At 38.1% G+C, this 17,217-nt stretch overlaps 1 pseudogene; it reads right to left on the bottom strand.

Annotated features, from left to right (window-relative positions):
* LOC103102244 (zinc finger protein 420-like) overlaps nt 1-17,217 on the bottom strand; it is an 81,325-nt pseudogene that overhangs the window by 48,002 nt on the left and 16,106 nt on the right.

The raw sequence follows: 17,217 nt of genomic DNA, 5'->3' as shown, positions 1-17,217 counted from the left end.
CTCAAAGTTCTCAAGGTTCCCATAAATCCAACTAGGGTGTTAACAACATTTTGCTTTGAGGATTTCTCATTTGTAATTTTGGGCTATTAAGCCAGGCTACAATTCCCACCTACTGCTTACCATTCTGACCTAATGCCAATGAAAATAAGTTTCATTCCTCTTCCTTGTGACAGATATTTTGGGGGAGAAGCAAAACAAAACAATTCTGCATTGATCAAGTCTTCTCTTTTTCAGGCTAAATATATCCTGTTCTTTTAACTGATTCTCATATTACCCTTTGGTGGAGGCTAGCAGTGGGCAGTGAGGGATAGTAGTAGGAACAAGACCCTCATATTCTGAAATCTTATATTTCTCACTATTTAGCATTAGTTAAACATTAACTGAAAACCTGTAGTTTCAGCCTTAGTCAAGCATGAATTGCAAAATCTGTATTGTTGGTCAGTTACCTATTCTATACCATCAATCACCTATATTGGATCTGGAATATTCTATCCTGGGCATCAGTCTTGTGCCTAACCTGTTTCATTAATTACTCATATGGTTCTTTATTTACTTTGACTCTGAACTGTTAAGATATAATTCATTACCTATGATGGTACTTCACTGTACTGCATTCCCCCTCCCTGCTCCCATTACTGAAAAAAATATTCCAGAAGGGTAGTGAAACCTCTCCTACAACTGACAAATGATGACAGGTGGACAATAGGTGGGTGGGTGGGGGCGCGAGGCATGGACCCTGTACACTAAGGACTCTGTCATTCCAGAAGAATCCCCTAAACCTGGGCATGCTCCTTATTCCCTGTGATATGTGTCAAACTCAAAACCACACCTCCACCCGAATTTGACCATGCCTATTTCCCAGGGTTTTTGAGCTTTACTGAAAAAAGTTGAAGATTTCTTTGGAAGCTCCCAGACCCTCAATAAATATGCAAATTGATCCACAACTTGGGTTGCTACTCCCCAGTTGAAGTTGCTACTCCACACCTGGGGCTGCTACTCCATTACCTATTGGGCTGTTCCATCAGCCCAGGGCTATGGAGCTGCAATTCTATCTGTTGCAGAGAGGTTACTTTACTAATTCCCAAGACTAAACCATTGGCTCTAAGGCTATCTGATTAGCTCCCAGACTATTCCACCAGCTATTAGGCTATTATACCACTTAAACCTCTTCTTCAAATAAAATTATTTTCTGACTTCTAGATTGAATGGAATTTGAGTTTCCCACTTTGGGGGCAAGACTTGGCTATAAACTTGGGTGTGTTTCTCCCACAACACCTTTCCCTGGTGATTAAATTCTTCTGGATGTGTCCTTGATAAAACATAGTGGCATAAGTGTGTGAAGCACACAGAGAAGATACTTTGATAACTGTCTTTTCCTGTTGGGTGATCTATAATAGAAACAGGTGATGGAGTAGGATTATCTACAGAGTGGCACAGTAACCTATGATCCCTATGTTAACAGAGAGCATAAAGATCAGGTTCCAGTGAAGATGAGTGTGAGGCATTAATTTTTCCTGAGGGGAAAATCAGATTTCAGTTAATGTAAGAAGGTGGAATGGTTAGGGAAGGGATTGAAAATCTAGAAGTGCTTCACAAAATCACTTAATCCCAGAACAGTAAAAATAGGAGATACCATGAAATCTTGGAATTTTAGAGTTGGGAGGGACCTTAGCAGCTCAACTTAGAAAATGATCCCTACCTAAACATGCCAGATAAGCAGTCATTCAGGTTTTTCTTGGAGACCATCTGTGAGCACAGCAAACCTACTACTTCCAAAGACATTTAATTTCAATGTAACTGTTAGTCAGTCAATAAGCATTTTTTAGTGCTTATGGAACTGACACTTTGCTAATTGTAGGGGGTATAGAAAGAAGCCAAAGACAGTCTCTGCCTTCAAGGAGCTCACAATCTAATGGAGGAGACAACTCGGAAATGAATATGTACAAATAAACTATATGTAGGTAAATAGGAAATAAGTATCAGAAGGAAGGAACTAGAATTAAGTGGGGTTGGGAAAGGTTTCCTGCAGAAGATGGTATTTTAGTTTGGACTTGAAGGAAGTCAGGGTAGCCAAGGAGGAAGATAAGTAGTAAGAGCATTTCAGGTATAGAGAAAATGTCCAGAGTTGACAGACAAGTGGAGTGTCGAGTTAAAAAACTAGCCAGGAGGCCATAGTCATTAGATCAAAGATTACATGGCAAAAAGTAAGGTGGGAAAAGACTGGAAATGCAATAGGGATTATGAAGGGTTTTGAATGCCAAAGAGAATTTTATACTGTATGCTGGAGATGACAGGGAATCACTGGAGTTAATGAGACCCAGCTTTCGGATGTTATTCTTAGCTCTTTTCTTTGGAACAAAAACTTCACTGCCTTCATAATGCAAACTGCTGAAAAGTTATCTAAACAGACTGAGGCAATGAAGACCTGGCATTTCTGAGACCTCCACCACTCACCTTCTCTATGGGGCTCTTAGAAATAGGAGATCATTAAAAATTATACTGAGCTAACAATGCAGGGGAGTCGTAGCATATGATTGGGCTTGGGTAGTGCCACATGCCTTTAGCCTGTGATGGGATTTCCTTCCTGTAGGTGAGATTCAACTGTTCTGTTTTCCTTGGTAAGACCAGACCTCAAGAGGGTTTGAATATAACCCTAACCCTACTCTTTGATGTCATAAGTTCACCTGTGCTTGAGAAGGTGAGCCCTTGTGCCCATTGGAGCTTCTCTTGTTTGACTGGATGCTTATGATTGGGCAGCTGCTGGGCACAGAGCTCACCTGCTGTGACCAGCTGCTGGCTGCACCTGGACACCTGACTCTCTGCCCCAATGTGCTCTAAGAAACACTAATGTTCTGGACTTGACCAGAGCAAGGTGGGCTATACATTCTCCCCCCACTTTCCTCCTAAATCAAGGTTTTTAGAAAGGTCTTCCTGTAGGATAGTGATTTTTCCCATGAGTCTTAGTTGCTAGGATTTCCCAATCAGGTGGGCAGGACTTAATTGTCAGTATTCTGTGCTCTCTGGCCCTGTATTCTTGGGTTTTCATTTGCATTTTGGGCCAATAAATAGGAATTTTCCTGTCTTACCCAATAAGTGGTTGACTCTTGTCCTCAAACATAAAAAAGAAAGAAAGTGGGAGTATGTGGCATGGCCAGACTTACATCTTAGGGAAGTCACTTTTTAAAAAAACAAACCTTTACCTTTTGTTTGGGAATTAATACATGATACTGATTTCAAGGCAGAAGAGTGGTAAGGGCTAGGTAATAGGGGTTAAGTGACTTGCCTAGGGTCACACAGCTAGGAAGTATCTGAGGTCTTATTTGAACCCAGGACTTCCCATCACTGGGCCTGACTCTCAACTCACTGAGCCACCTAGCAGCCCCCAGGGAAATCACTTTGGAAGCCAAATGGATAATAGATTGGAGTATAAAAACATGAGGCAGGCCAACTAATCAATATATTGGAATAGTCCAAGCATCAGTTGATGAAGGCCTGCAATGTGGTGGTGAAAGTATCAGAGGAAATAAGAAGGCATATCAGAGATTTTGCAAAGGTAGAATTGATTTTTGTTGTTTAGTCATTTTAGTCATGTTTAATTCTTCATGATCCCATTTGAGTTTGTGGTTTTTTTTGTTGTTGTTGTTTGTTTGTTTGTTTGTTTGTTTTACTTGGCAAAGATCTTGGAATGGTTTACCATTTCCTTCTCTAGCTCATTTTACAGATAAGAAACTGAGGCAAATGGGGTTAAGTAACTTGTCCAGGGTTGCATAGCTAGCTAGTACATGTCTGAGATCAGTTATGAAGATGAGTCCTTCCTCATACCAAGTAATCTCTCCATTGTGCTACCCAATTCCCAATCTATAGACCCTGATAACAGTCTGGATATGAGGGTAAGAGATGGTAAAGAGTTAAAGATGACAATTTAAGGCCCTAATTTGAAAGACTGGTAGGATTATGTTGCCCTCAATTATAATAGGGAAAATAAGAGAGGGTTTAGGAATAAAGGTTGGTTTCAGATATATTGAATTTAAGATATTTACTGGACATCTAGTTTGAGATATTAGAAAGGCAATTGGAGATGCAAGAGTGGAAGTCAGCAGAGAAGTTAGGGTAGCATAGTTAGATTTGAGAATTATCAGCATAGACATAATAATTAAATCCATGGGAGCTGATGAGATCACCAAGTGAAGTTGTAAAAAGGGAGAAAAGACAAAGACACATAGAGCCCTATAGGATATCTATGGTTAGAGGGTATGACCTAGATGAACTCTAGCAAAGGGTACTAAAAAGAAACAATCTGATAGAAGAATCAAAAGAGGGTGCTGTCCCTAAAACCTAAAGAGAAGATTGTATCAAAGAGAAGAGGGTGAACAACAGTGTCTAAGGCTGCTGGAGAGTCAAGAAAAATGAGGATTGAGAAAAGGCCATTGAATTTGGTAATGAAGAGATATTTGATAACTGGAGAGAGCAGTTTTAGTGAAATGATGAGGTTGAAAAACATTGTAAAGGGTTAAAAGTGAAGGTACTTATTCTAGATGGCTTTTTCAAGGAGTTTAGCCACAAGGGGCAGAAGAAATAGATGATAACAGGATTAGAAGGATCAAGTGAAGGCTTTTTGTAGATGGGGGAAACATGGGCATGTTTGTAGGCAGTAGAGAAGCAGTCTGTAGACTCAAGATCTCCTTGAAGATGAGTGATAGGATAGAAATGATGAAGCAAACAATCTGTTGGAAACAGGATAGGATTGGATTCCTTATGTGGGTGGAGGGGTGTGCCTCAGTAAAGAGTAAGTCCACCTCTTCATGTCAGCCAGGGGTGCATGCTCAGATCCTATTAGCCTGCAACCTTGTCAATGTAGAGGGGAAGCTGCTTCCAGGAGAACGCTGATGACAAAGAATAAGTATCTTGGGGAGACTAAAGTTGAAATCCATTTGTGAAATCTAATAGATTTTAAGTGGCCAAATGGAATTCAGATACTTGTTACTGACCCCTTAAACAGTGGTTGGTGAAGGAATATACCCATTGAAAGCTCAAGTCAATAACGTTAGAGAAAAAATACCCTTACTCCCAACAGGATATTCAGAACCATGATGGAGTGATGTAGCAGTCCTGTCTCTTCATGAATGAGCCAAATATTCTAAACCAATTTGGCATAGCTCTCTAAACACTAGAACATTTTCCCTTTTATTAAGTCAAAATTCACCTCTTTGTAACTTCCATGTGTTCAACCTTCTAGGGCCAACCCATTAAATTAAATCTAAATTTTCTTTTGAAAACCATATGAACTTAAAGAAGAGTTTCCAGACATCACATCCTTGGATGCTTTTTGCTTTCTTTTTGCTTTTTCTTAGTACAGAGCAGAGCCCAGAAATTTTAGACTTGACATTTTAGGGCTACAAGATGGTGTTAGGAGGATTCAGGCATCCCTGAATCCATTCCATGCATATATCTCACCCTTCAGTCAGCACCACTCCTAGCCAGTCCAGGCTGAAAGTAGCCAGATTTCTCAGTTTCTTAACCCTATTTCACCTTAGTCAGCCTCACTCTGAAGAAGGCACCTAACCTGGAATCCATGCTCCTCTGCATTGTTCAGCATAATGATAGGACTGAGACCACCTGTTGGTAACCCAATCAAGGGTCTTTTTCCTCTCTTGAAATTCCCTCATTCTTATTCTCCCCAATTAAACTGAGGAGACTCCCTGCCCCTTCTTATTCCACCTACCACAAAGAGTACACAATCCTTTTCCATAATCCACCTATACAGCAACTCCAGTTCACTTTTAGGACACCTCTACTATGTCTATCCCAGAACTACAAAATGAATTATAGTTTTTTTTAAAGCTATAAATCAGTAGAGTTGCCACAAACTAAAAGACCTGAGGTAAAATTTCTCCAGAAACCCAAGTTGAAGCTTTAGTGGACAAGATGAAAGTATTGAAAGAAAAATTTAATGGGACAATCAATGCAGCATATGATGCATTTGGGTGGTTATTATCATTATTATTCAATAGCTGAGCAAATTTGGTCTATGTATGCCATAGATTATTATGCTTTAATGCATGATGAGGGCAGCTAGGTGGCACAGCGAATAGAGCACTGGTGCCTGAAGTCAAGAAGACATCTTCCTGAGTTCAAATCTGGCCTCAGAAATTTACTGGCTGTGTAACCCTAGTCAAGTCACTTAACTTTGCCTCAATTTCCTCATATGTAAAATGGGCTGAAGTAACTATTCTAATATATTTCCCTAGAAAACCACAAATGGGGTCACAAAAGTCAAACAGTGCTCAAATAACTGAACATCAATACATGATGAAGGGAATGTTTTCAGAGAAACATAGGTAGACTTGTATGAACTGATGCAGTGAAGTGAACAGAACTAGATCAATTTATACAATAACAGTAGCATAAAGACAAATGACTTTGAAACTCATAAGAATTCTGATCAATTTAGTGACATGATTCCAGATGACCCATGATTAAGTAGACATTTCCTAAAATAATGGGGTGAAAGAATTAGGAAACAAATGAAAACATGTTTTGGTCATGGCCAATGTAGGAATTTGTTTTGCTTGATTATGAATATTGTTACAAGAATTTTGTTTTCTCAGTGGGGAAGGGAAAAAAGATTATTTATCAGAAAGAATACTACCATTTAGATTTGGCTGCGCCTACTTAGTGCAAGACATTATGATGAGAAAGAGATGTTCCTCAATTGGGGAATGGGCTGAACAAATTGTGATATATGATAGTGATGGAATACTATTGTGCTATAAGGAATAATGAACAAGATGATTTCAGAATGAACTGGAAAGACTTACATACACTGATGCAGAGTGAAACAAGCAGAACCAGGAGAACATTATACACAGTAACTGAAATATTGTGGGACAGTCAAATGTGATAGACTTGGCTATTAACAGCAATACAGTGACCCAGTATAATTCCAAGGAACTTATGAGAAAGAATGCTATCCACCTCCAGAGAAAGAACTGCTGGAATATAAATGCAGATGAAAACATATGATTTATCACTTGTTTATTTGGGTATAGGATTTGGGGTTTTAGTTTTATAAGGTTATTCACTTACAAAAATGAATAATATGGAAATATTTTTTCTGTGATAATACATGTAAAAGTCAGATCAAATTGCTTATTATTTTCAGGAGGGGGGGAGGGAAGAAAGGAGAGAGATAATATAGATCATATGACTTTGGAAAACTTATGTGGAAACATTAAAATAAAAAAAATTAAAGACATTATAGTGAGATACTTCAAAGGGTGATGCTTAAGCCTCCCAGAGAACTATTACATATTGGGAATATGTACACATATGCTCCAAAACATCTTTATTTCTTGGAACAGAATATATTTATCTGGGAAGAGAGTACCATGGGGGATTGATCAGGGGTATACTTGATCAATTGAGTCCCTTAATCCACTAGATGAGATTATAAGGGGTATGGGAGAAACTTTTTTCAGGAAGGGACTTCTCCCAGAGTAAGATAAGTACTCTGGCTCCTTGATGAAAGTTAAGCACTTTTCTGGAATGATGTAACTATACTGAATTGTTGCTTTGAGTCCCTGGGACTGGAAAACTGTGTTGGAGATGACTGGTGACTACACACTCTGTAGTCCTCACTGCCAGGAGCAATGGTAGCTTGAAGCCCAAGCACATGGAAATAGGAACATGAATCTGTATCCCTGGTCATTTTCTCCTTTTGTCTTTAAGTCTTTGGAAGATAGATGAGAAAAAAAACTAATTAGAAGACATTTTGAACTACCTCTTGAATTTGAGATTTCCTGATTTCTTCCTCCAAGATCTAAAGCATTGCTTCTTAACATTTTTTGTGTCATAGATTCCTTTGGCAGTTGGGTGAAGCCCAAGGACCTCTTCTCTGAACAACGCTTTCAAATCCATAAAATAAAATATGTAGGATTATAAAGGAAAATAATCATACTAAAAGGTTTTTAAGTTATCTACCCCAGGTTTTTATGCAAGACATTTGATGATTGAGCTCTAAATCAGATTCCAAGAACAGCAACAGTCATGAGGAGTCTAATCTGTGCATTATTCAGGAAGAAACAGCACAATAACCTCATGGCAGCCTTGTTCCAAGATTCACAGTGGAACGTACTCCTTCTAAACAACCCCCATCATACTTGGGGGTGAAAATATTGCCATAACTTACTATAATTAGAGATAAAGGAAGAATGTCTCCTAGTGCAGGAGGATGTGATTGTCATAGTTCACTTTTTTAGAGTGTTCTGACCAAGAAAATAGCTATATGTCACTGGCCCCTCGTATCTTAACTTTGGATTCCCCTATCCACCTTGAATCTCAAAATTTCTGAGTTAGAAGATCAGTTCCAAAGAGTACATGAAAAAAATCATGACACAAAAACCACACCAGTGGTCTAGTCTTTGCTTCGATATCAAGGGGAAAGCTGCTACATATAAAGGGAGCTCATTCTATTTTGTGATAGCTCTAAATATTAGGAAACTTGCATCAGAACAAGCCTAAAAACACTTCTTTGTAACTTCTACCCACTACCCTGAGGCCCAAACAAACAAGTCTAATCCTTGTTCCCAGTGACAAGCAATTTAAAAAATCAGCAATTTATTGTATATTTTATATTTGATTCCATTCTGTAACTGATTCTATTTTGTATTTTATATAACTACCTAATCCTTCTCTATTTCCAAGTAAAGAAACTCATGAGTTCAAAAACTGCCTCCCTTTCTCAGTTAAATGCAAGTCCAGTTTTCCTATCAATCACTATTAATTAAAGGAAAATCTGAGTAATTACAAAAGTCAACCACTTTAAAAAAAATATTTACCTTCCTTAGAATCCATACTAAGTAGAGTTTCAGGGCAGAAGGACAATAAGGGCTAGGCAATTGGGGTTGTGACTTGCCCAGGATCAAACAGCTAGGAAGTGTCTTAAAGCCAGATTTAAATCCACTGAGCTACCCAGCTACCACCCCTGTCCCAATCACTTTTAACTAAAGAAAAACTCTAAGTTTAAAAGGTTAGTGCTCTAAAAAAGACACTTTAATTCAAAGGGAATCACCTGCAAATCACTTCAGGCCAAGGAAACATGCTATTTTCTATACCATTAATTATACTGGTTCTGTTCCAGAATATCTGTTATCTCTATCAACCAACATGATGCCATTCCAGGAAACATTGTCTAGCTGTTTTTATATAATTAGAGGAAATTTGTCATTGGACAATATCAGTCAACACTGCACACCTCCATTATGCACAGTCCTTTAACCAATCATTGTTTTTCCCACCCATCAACTACTGTCCTTTGGAATGAATGCTTATAAAAAAGGGGCTGCCTCTTTTCTTCAAGGTCTTTGGGCTCACATGAACAGTCTTTATTAGTATATTTGAACTTTACTAATAAATTGATAAGGTTCAAAGCTTTGTATTTCAGACAACTTGATTTTATTTGATGATTTCCAATATTTGAAGACAACTTCAGCCTTCTCTTCTCCAAGTGGAGCATCTCTAGTTTCTTTAACCAGATTTTAGATGACATGGCCTCCAGGATCTTTACCAAATGGAGCTGCCCTTCTCTGCCCTCCACATTATCAACATCCTTTCAACAGTGCAGAACCCAGAATGGAAGAGGATCATACAGATGAGGTCTGATCAGAGGATACAAGATTCTCACTTATTCCTTCTTCCTATAAGACTTGCTATCTGCCTACGGATGACAATGGATGCTTCCTCCAATCAGTGTGAGGAAAAACTTTGTAACCAACTAGGATGGAAAAGGATATTTGTTCTGGACAACTCATTTCAATATTGCTTCTGGTAGGAACCCTACTTGATGTGTGCTAAGAACAATAACTACTCGTTCTTTTGGCACATTTGCTACACCAGAATTATGGTTTTGTAATTACTTGAGTGATTTATACCATACCTGAAAGGAGCCTTCTGTGTTCACCAATGGTTGGAACAAAAACAATCCAGTCTAGTCAGATACAGCCCCTTATCCCAGAGGGAGAAGTGGTGGCATGTGGAAATAGTAGAAAGAATTAAAAATCTATATTTGAACTACTGAGTGCTAAAGGAATCTTACCAAATTTTATATGCATCTTTACATAGCATGGTCATTGTTGAGTATAAGATTTGCTTACTCTAGCTTGGTGTACTTTTTTTTTTTAACCCTTACCTTCCACCTGGGAATTTTAAAACTATTCCACCCTAATCAGACCATTCTTTAGAAGATCTGATTTAGCTATTTCCTGATCAATAACAATGGAGATACTTGGAATAACAGAATCAGGTCTTGGAAACTCCACATTCTCCACCCTATTCAGTTTAGCAAGATTTTGAAAGGTCTGCATCAAACTCAAGATTTAATTATCTGAGGAGATGGCCTTCAACAGACATGTGCAAAAAAAAAAAAAAGGACAGACCTCTGGGCTGTCCTAAGTCAAGCTAAGTCCTCATTGGTGCAGATGAGATGCAGAAAAGTGATGTAAAAACGTCCATATAAGGCACGTCCATTTCTGCCTCTTTCTCTTTGCTGGAGAGACAACTCTGGCTGCAGCGTGCTAAGTGTTCCGACATCTTGGAGTGTTGGGTGGTGAGTTTTGCCCTGGAGCTGATTTCAGTTTCGGGCATCTTAGCTAAGCCTCTTTGGAGGTCAGGCTGATTCTTTCCTCCTTCACACTCAAAACCTTACTTTCTAGATCTCCTCTCTTCCTGCCCAGTACTAGCCCCTTCCTTCCTCGTCCTTCTCAAAATCTTCTCTACTATATCAATTAAATCACCATAAAATTTGGCAGCTGACATGGGTATTTTATTATTTGGGATTTCCCTTGGTGACCACTTAAATTTAGATTTTTTTTCAGTCTCAACCATAATTTCACCCTTTACACACCTTAGAATCAATACCATGTATTGGTTCCAAAGCAGAAGAGAGGTAAGGGCTAGGCAATGGGGGTTAAGTGACTTGCCCAGGGTCACATACCTAGGAAGTGTCAGGTCATATTTGAACCTACAACCTTCTATCTCTAGGCCTGGCTCTCAATCCACTGAATTAATCAGTTGCCCCTTGGTGTACTTTTTAAAAAAGTTTATTTATTTAATTAATTTAGAATACTTTCCCCTGGTTACATGATTCATGTTCTTTCTTTCCCCTTCTTCCATCCCCCTCCCATAGCCAATGAGCAATTCCACTGGGTTTTACATGTGTCATTGATCAAGACCTATTTCCGTATTATTGATATTTGCACTAGGGTGATCTTTTAGAGTCTACATCCCCAATCATATCCCCAACAAACCATGTGATCAAGCAGTTGTCTTTCTTCTGTGTTTCTGCTCCCACAGTTCTTTCTCATAAGTTCCTCAGAATTGTCCTAGATCATTGTATTGCTGCTAGTAGTGTAACAGTTAAAATTTAGGGAGACTGAGGCAGGTAGAAATTAGTTTCTCTCTGCAAGGAGTATTATATTTTTTAGAGGTTTATTAAAGGTTAAAGATTAAAGAAAATACAGAATAAGAAAAAACACGTGCCTAGGCCAGAGGCCTAGGCCAGATAACCTCACATCACGGAAGAGATGCATCTGCTCCAAAACGGAAGTCCAGAAGAGCCCTCAAAAGCCTTTGTAATCAGCTTAAAGACCTTCTCGATCTCGCCCACCTCAGAATTCCGTGGGATTACAAAGCATTGTGGGGAAGTGGAGCAAGGGCTTGTGGGGATTGAAGTCCAGAGTTCAAATCTCAATTTTGCAGTAGAGAAGTCCATTACATTCAATTGTACCACAGTGTATCAGTCTGTGTACAATGTCCTCTTGGTTCTGCTCCTCTCACTCTGCATCCATTCCTGGAAGTTGTTCCAGTTCACATGAAATTCCTCCAGTTCATTATTCCTTTTAAGGTAACAGTATTCCATTCCTTGGTGTACTTTTAAAGGGCTCTCATGATTAAAAACAATGAGAACTCAGAATCAGCCTTTAGTGCTGGTTAGAGATGATTTTCCTAGAAAGATTACATGTGCTGTTCCACTTCTTAGGATAAGGAAGATAGAGAAAAAGAATCCTTTGGTTATAAAGTGAATTAATTATTAGCATATCTCCATTTCTTATTATTCTAAATATAGGCTGCATCCCTCAAATATATCTTTGAAATGAAAAATTAGAAATATAAATTAAAAAGAATTATATAAAATTCTCATATTTTAAAAGCCCTGACTTATTTGGAAGAAACTCATTTTTTAAAGAAGCTTCACCACACAAATACATAAAACACCATAGCAAACTACAGGAAGCTCATGTAGCAAAGAACTAGAAACAAGGTAGAGGGTCATTGATTAGGAAATTGCTAAACAAATTATGGCACATGACTAAGGTGGAATATTACTGCACAATAAGAAATAATGAACATGAAGAATTCAGAGAAACATGATAAAATATGTGAACATATGCAGGCTAAAGTGAACAACACCAAGAAAACAATATACACAATGACAACAACAATTTAAATGGAAGAGCAATCAAATGAAACAATGCTAGAAATTATGACCAAGCTTGGCCCTATATTAGGAATGAGAAAATGCACTTCTCTCCATTCACTGGAGAGGTGGGGAATTATGGGTAAGGAATGTTGCATATGCCATCAGACATGACCAATACATTGGACCTTTCTTTTAAATTCCCTGTCACACACATGTAAAACTCAGTGGAATTGCTTGTGAGCTACAGGAATGGGGTGGAGGGAAGGAGAGGGAAAGAACATGAATCCTATAACCTCTTGTAGTTATATCTTAAAATTCTTGTGGGTGGACACCTGAGGAGATTGGAAACTGAGGGAAAATGGATAAAGGAGAAAAAAAGAGAGACAAAGGAATAAAGACTCAGAGACAAGGAGTTAAAAATATGGGCTACATGTTGCCATGCTCCTCAGATGGAATTGAGAGGAAGCTCCACAAGTGCCCTCAAACTTTTATTGGAGAGTTTAGGAATGTGGAGTGGGAGATAACTAATGAACATGTGACATGGCATAGGCTTTAACATTGGCTCAATTGACAATCACATAATCAAAAGAGGAGGAAGTTAATCAAACATGTGACTTGGAAAGGAATGTGGTCTAACAAGCTGTGAGCTTGTTAGCAGCAAATAATGTCCTGCTCAGGAATTCTTTTTGTCCTTTGGACTGAAGATTTGGTAATGCAATAATCAATAAGTAACATGCCCATGAGTCTGGTAAATGAATACATAGGATACAATATCAATATATCAATAATACTTCCATGATGCTAATATACCTGGTATGCTACAAGTCCTGTAACCATGAAAAAATATTCAAAATTAATTAAATAATATTTAAAAAGAGAGAGAGAGAGACTCAAGGCAAATAAATAAATAAATAAATAAATAAATAAATTCCCTGTCACAACAGGAAGGCTTCCTGGGTAGTAGAAGGAGAGAAGTATTTATTCAGAAATGAATCTGATCTAGAAATAAAAGGCATTAATAAAACTAGGAATAGTAATAATTAAGGAAACCAAGAAAATGAAGAAATTAGAATGAGAACCTGGGTTTGAAAATATGGAAGAGAAAATTTACAAAATCCAAAAAATTTTAAATTATTCAACATACCTTTTTAAATAATTTAAAAATTCAATAAGTCTATTTGATATAGCATAAAGTGAAGAAATATAGCTATCATATGATATATGTATTATACACCGAAAGAGTCCAGGATTTAGGGACAAGAGAATATCCTTAGGCAAAAAGTAATATAGACTTTGGGCCCTGGTTTGGTCACACAGGGATAAAGGGAAAAAGGACTATGACTAAAGCTTAGAAAATATTATTATTTTTAATGTTTGCTTTAAAATAGCATCTTTAGAGTATTTGCATAAGTTGAACAATTTTAATATTACTTTTATATGTTTAATTTTTTTTTAGATAAAAGAGAAAATCAATGGTTAAATCTATGAGGGCTATAGCAGAAAGCCACCCTTAGAAACTCTGAAAAGGCACACATGCTTTGGAATTCAGACCACAGATACAATACAGCCACACTACTGTCACAGAATGGCAGTATATCAAATTTGTGGAGAAATTTTTGAGAAGTGAATAAACCTCTTCAAGAGCTGAATTTTCAGAACAAAAGTCATTGAGTGAGAGTTTTGTCACATGGCTTATCACCAATATGACTTCGCTGATGCTGAATAAGATTAGAGTGTTGACTGAAGGCTTTCCCACAGTCATTACACCCATAGGGTTTCTCTCCAGTGTGAATTCTCTGATGCTGAATAAGAGTTGAGCGTGCACGAAAAGTTTTCCTACATTCATTACACTCATAAGGTTTCTCTCCTGTGTGAATTCTCTGATGTTTAATAAGATTAGAGCTCAGAATAAAGGACTTACTACATACATTACACTCAAAGGGTTTTTCTCCTGTATGAATTTTTCGGTGCTGAATAAAAGATGAACGGTCACTAAAAGCTTTCCCACAGTCATTACACTCATAGGGTTTCTCTCCAGTGTGAATTCTCTGATGTTTAATAAGATTGGAGCTCTGAATGAAGGCTTTCCCACATTCACTACATTCATAATGTTTCTCTCCAGTGTGTATTTTATGATGTCGAATAAGGCTAGATCGTTGACTGAAGGCTTTGCCACATTCATTACATTCATAGGGCTTCTCTCCAGTATGAATTCTCTGATGATCAATAAGGTTAGAACTCTGACTGAAAGTTTTCCCACATTCATTACATTCAAAGGGTTTCTCTCCAGTATGGATTTTACAATGCTGAATAAAAGATGATCGTGAGCTAAAGGTTTTCCCACATTCACTACATTCATAGGGTTTTTCATGTTCATTTTGCTCATGGGATTTTTCTTCCTTGTGTGTTCTCTTATGTCGATTAAAGGATGAGCAAGCACTAAACATTTTCCCACATTCATTACATCTATAAGGTTTCTCACCAGTGTGAATTTTACAGTGTTGAATAAAGGATGACTGGGCACTGAAGGCTTTCCCACATTCATTACATTTATAGGGTTTCTCACCAGTGTGAATTTTACAATGTTGAATAAAGGACGAGCGGGCACCAAAGGCTTTCCCACATCCATTGCACTCATAGGGTTTTTCTCCAGTGTGAATTTTGCAATGTTGAATAAAAGATGAACGTGCACCAAAGGCTTTCCCACATTGATTACATTCATAGGGTCTCTCTCCAGTGTGACTCCTCTGATGCTGAATCAAATTAGAGTGCTGGATAAAAGCTTTTCCACAATCATTACATATATAGGGTTTTTCTCCAATATGAATTTTATGATGTTGAATAAGCACTGAGTGGTAACTGAAAGCTTTTCCACATTCATTACAAGTGTAAGGTTTTTCTCCAGTGTGAATTATTTGATGATGAATAAGGTTAGAGCTCTGACTGAAGGTTTTCCCACATTCATTACATTCATAGGGTTTCTCTCCAGTGTGAATTCTCTGGTGATCAGTAATGTGAGAGCTCTGATTGAAGCTTTTCCCACATTCATTACACTCATAGGGTTTCTCCACAGTATAGATTTTACAATGTTGAATAAAAGATGAATGTACACTGAAGCTTTTTCTACATTCATTGCACTCACAGGGCCTCTCTCTAGAGAACATTTTTTGATTTTCAGTAAGGACTGAATTCTGCTTAAACTTTGATTTCTCATATACATTTAATTTACAGGGGTTCTCTCTTATATTAATTCTCTGATGTATGACAGGATTTGAGGTCAGCCTGAAACTTCTTTCAAGTTTATTACATTCCTTGCTACTCTGCATTGTGGGCATTTTCTTGGGTATCATTTTTACTGCTCTAAAATCTCTTTCATGGTAAAGATATTTCTTCATTTTCCCCTCTAAGTGTCTTCCCCAATGTGTCTTTAATTTTCCCTCAGGTTCCCAAGGTTTTCTCAGCTCATGTTTCTGGAGACTATTCTCTGTAAATCTTTTCAATATCATATAGTGGAATTGCATTCCCTCTGGAATTTTTTGCTCAGGAAACAATTTCTTGATCTCAGTCCTGGTCTCACAGTCTGAAATAATAATAATAAAAAAGCAAAGCAAGTGTCACTTTTATTTAGGGAAACAGAAAATAACTGAGAAAGAAACAAAACAACCCAAAAGAATTATCCCCTAGAAAAACATGATAGTTTCAGATCTAAATATCAGCATCACAATTGGGAAAAAGTATAGAAGCAGAAAGAAAGAGGAGTGGCAGGTACTATTGGAGAGCCACACCAAGAGAATGAGAGATTTAAGAGCAGTGTGCAAAGATAAAGATGGAACACTGGAAGAAGACATGATTGATGGGCAAAGACAATTGGTAGCAGAGGATCATAGGAAAAGAACAATGACCTGAAAGAGCTCCAAGAGAAACTCTGGATTTTTGAGATTGGATCTCAAGGTGAAGCGTTTTACCTTGCTAGAGATTTGTCAAGAACCAACTGAAGGATATCCAAGTGAATAGCCCTGGGATTTCTCCAGAAGAGTGTTACTACGTCCTATTATCTCTAATAACATCAACAGAGAGATTCTGGTCTCTTCGGAACTGTGAGGGACCTTGAATTCTCCGGACCCTCTCTCAGTCTATTGCACCTGCCCTTACTTTTACCTTGACACCATAAGTATTTAATTTAGCTTGATATAGTGGGGAGGGGAGGAGAAATTCTGATCTTGCTCTGAAGCTGTAAGAATGAAGGACCTCAGTGGGACTTAGAAATTAGGTATACTGCTACCCTCAAACCAACCCTCCACTTCCAAATATCCTGCATTTATTAAATCTATTCAAATGCAGTCAGATTTTAAGAAGGGATTTATTCAAAGGAGCTTTGAGGGAGCTACTCTCTGAGGTTACTGATCAGCCATTGCTAAATGCTGGTCAGGACCCCTCCCCTGCTAAGTCAGCAGAAAAAGGGGAGGCTTGTCTTCCTGGCCAATTAGTACTCAGGTATTTTGGGGATACCCCTTCCATCATCCTATAGGGGAGACTACCCTTCACCTACTTACCACTGGGGAACCACATTTTCCTGAGTTATAGCCTCTGTACCACAGCCCAGGAAGAGAGAGTGAGGGAACACAGTAAGAGTCACTCCACCTAGACTTCTACCTTTCCTTACTCATCTGTTCACAAATAGTAGCCTCCTTCTAGACCAACTAATACCATCCCCAAATAATCATTACAGAGGACATCTCATA

The sequence above is a fragment of the Monodelphis domestica genome, chromosome 3 (genome assembly GCF_027887165.1).
Source record: "Monodelphis domestica isolate mMonDom1 chromosome 3, mMonDom1.pri, whole genome shotgun sequence".
In the NCBI taxonomy this organism is placed as follows: Eukaryota; Metazoa; Chordata; class Mammalia; order Didelphimorphia; family Didelphidae; genus Monodelphis; species Monodelphis domestica.
This window is presented reverse-complemented; position numbering and strand designations above follow the sequence as displayed.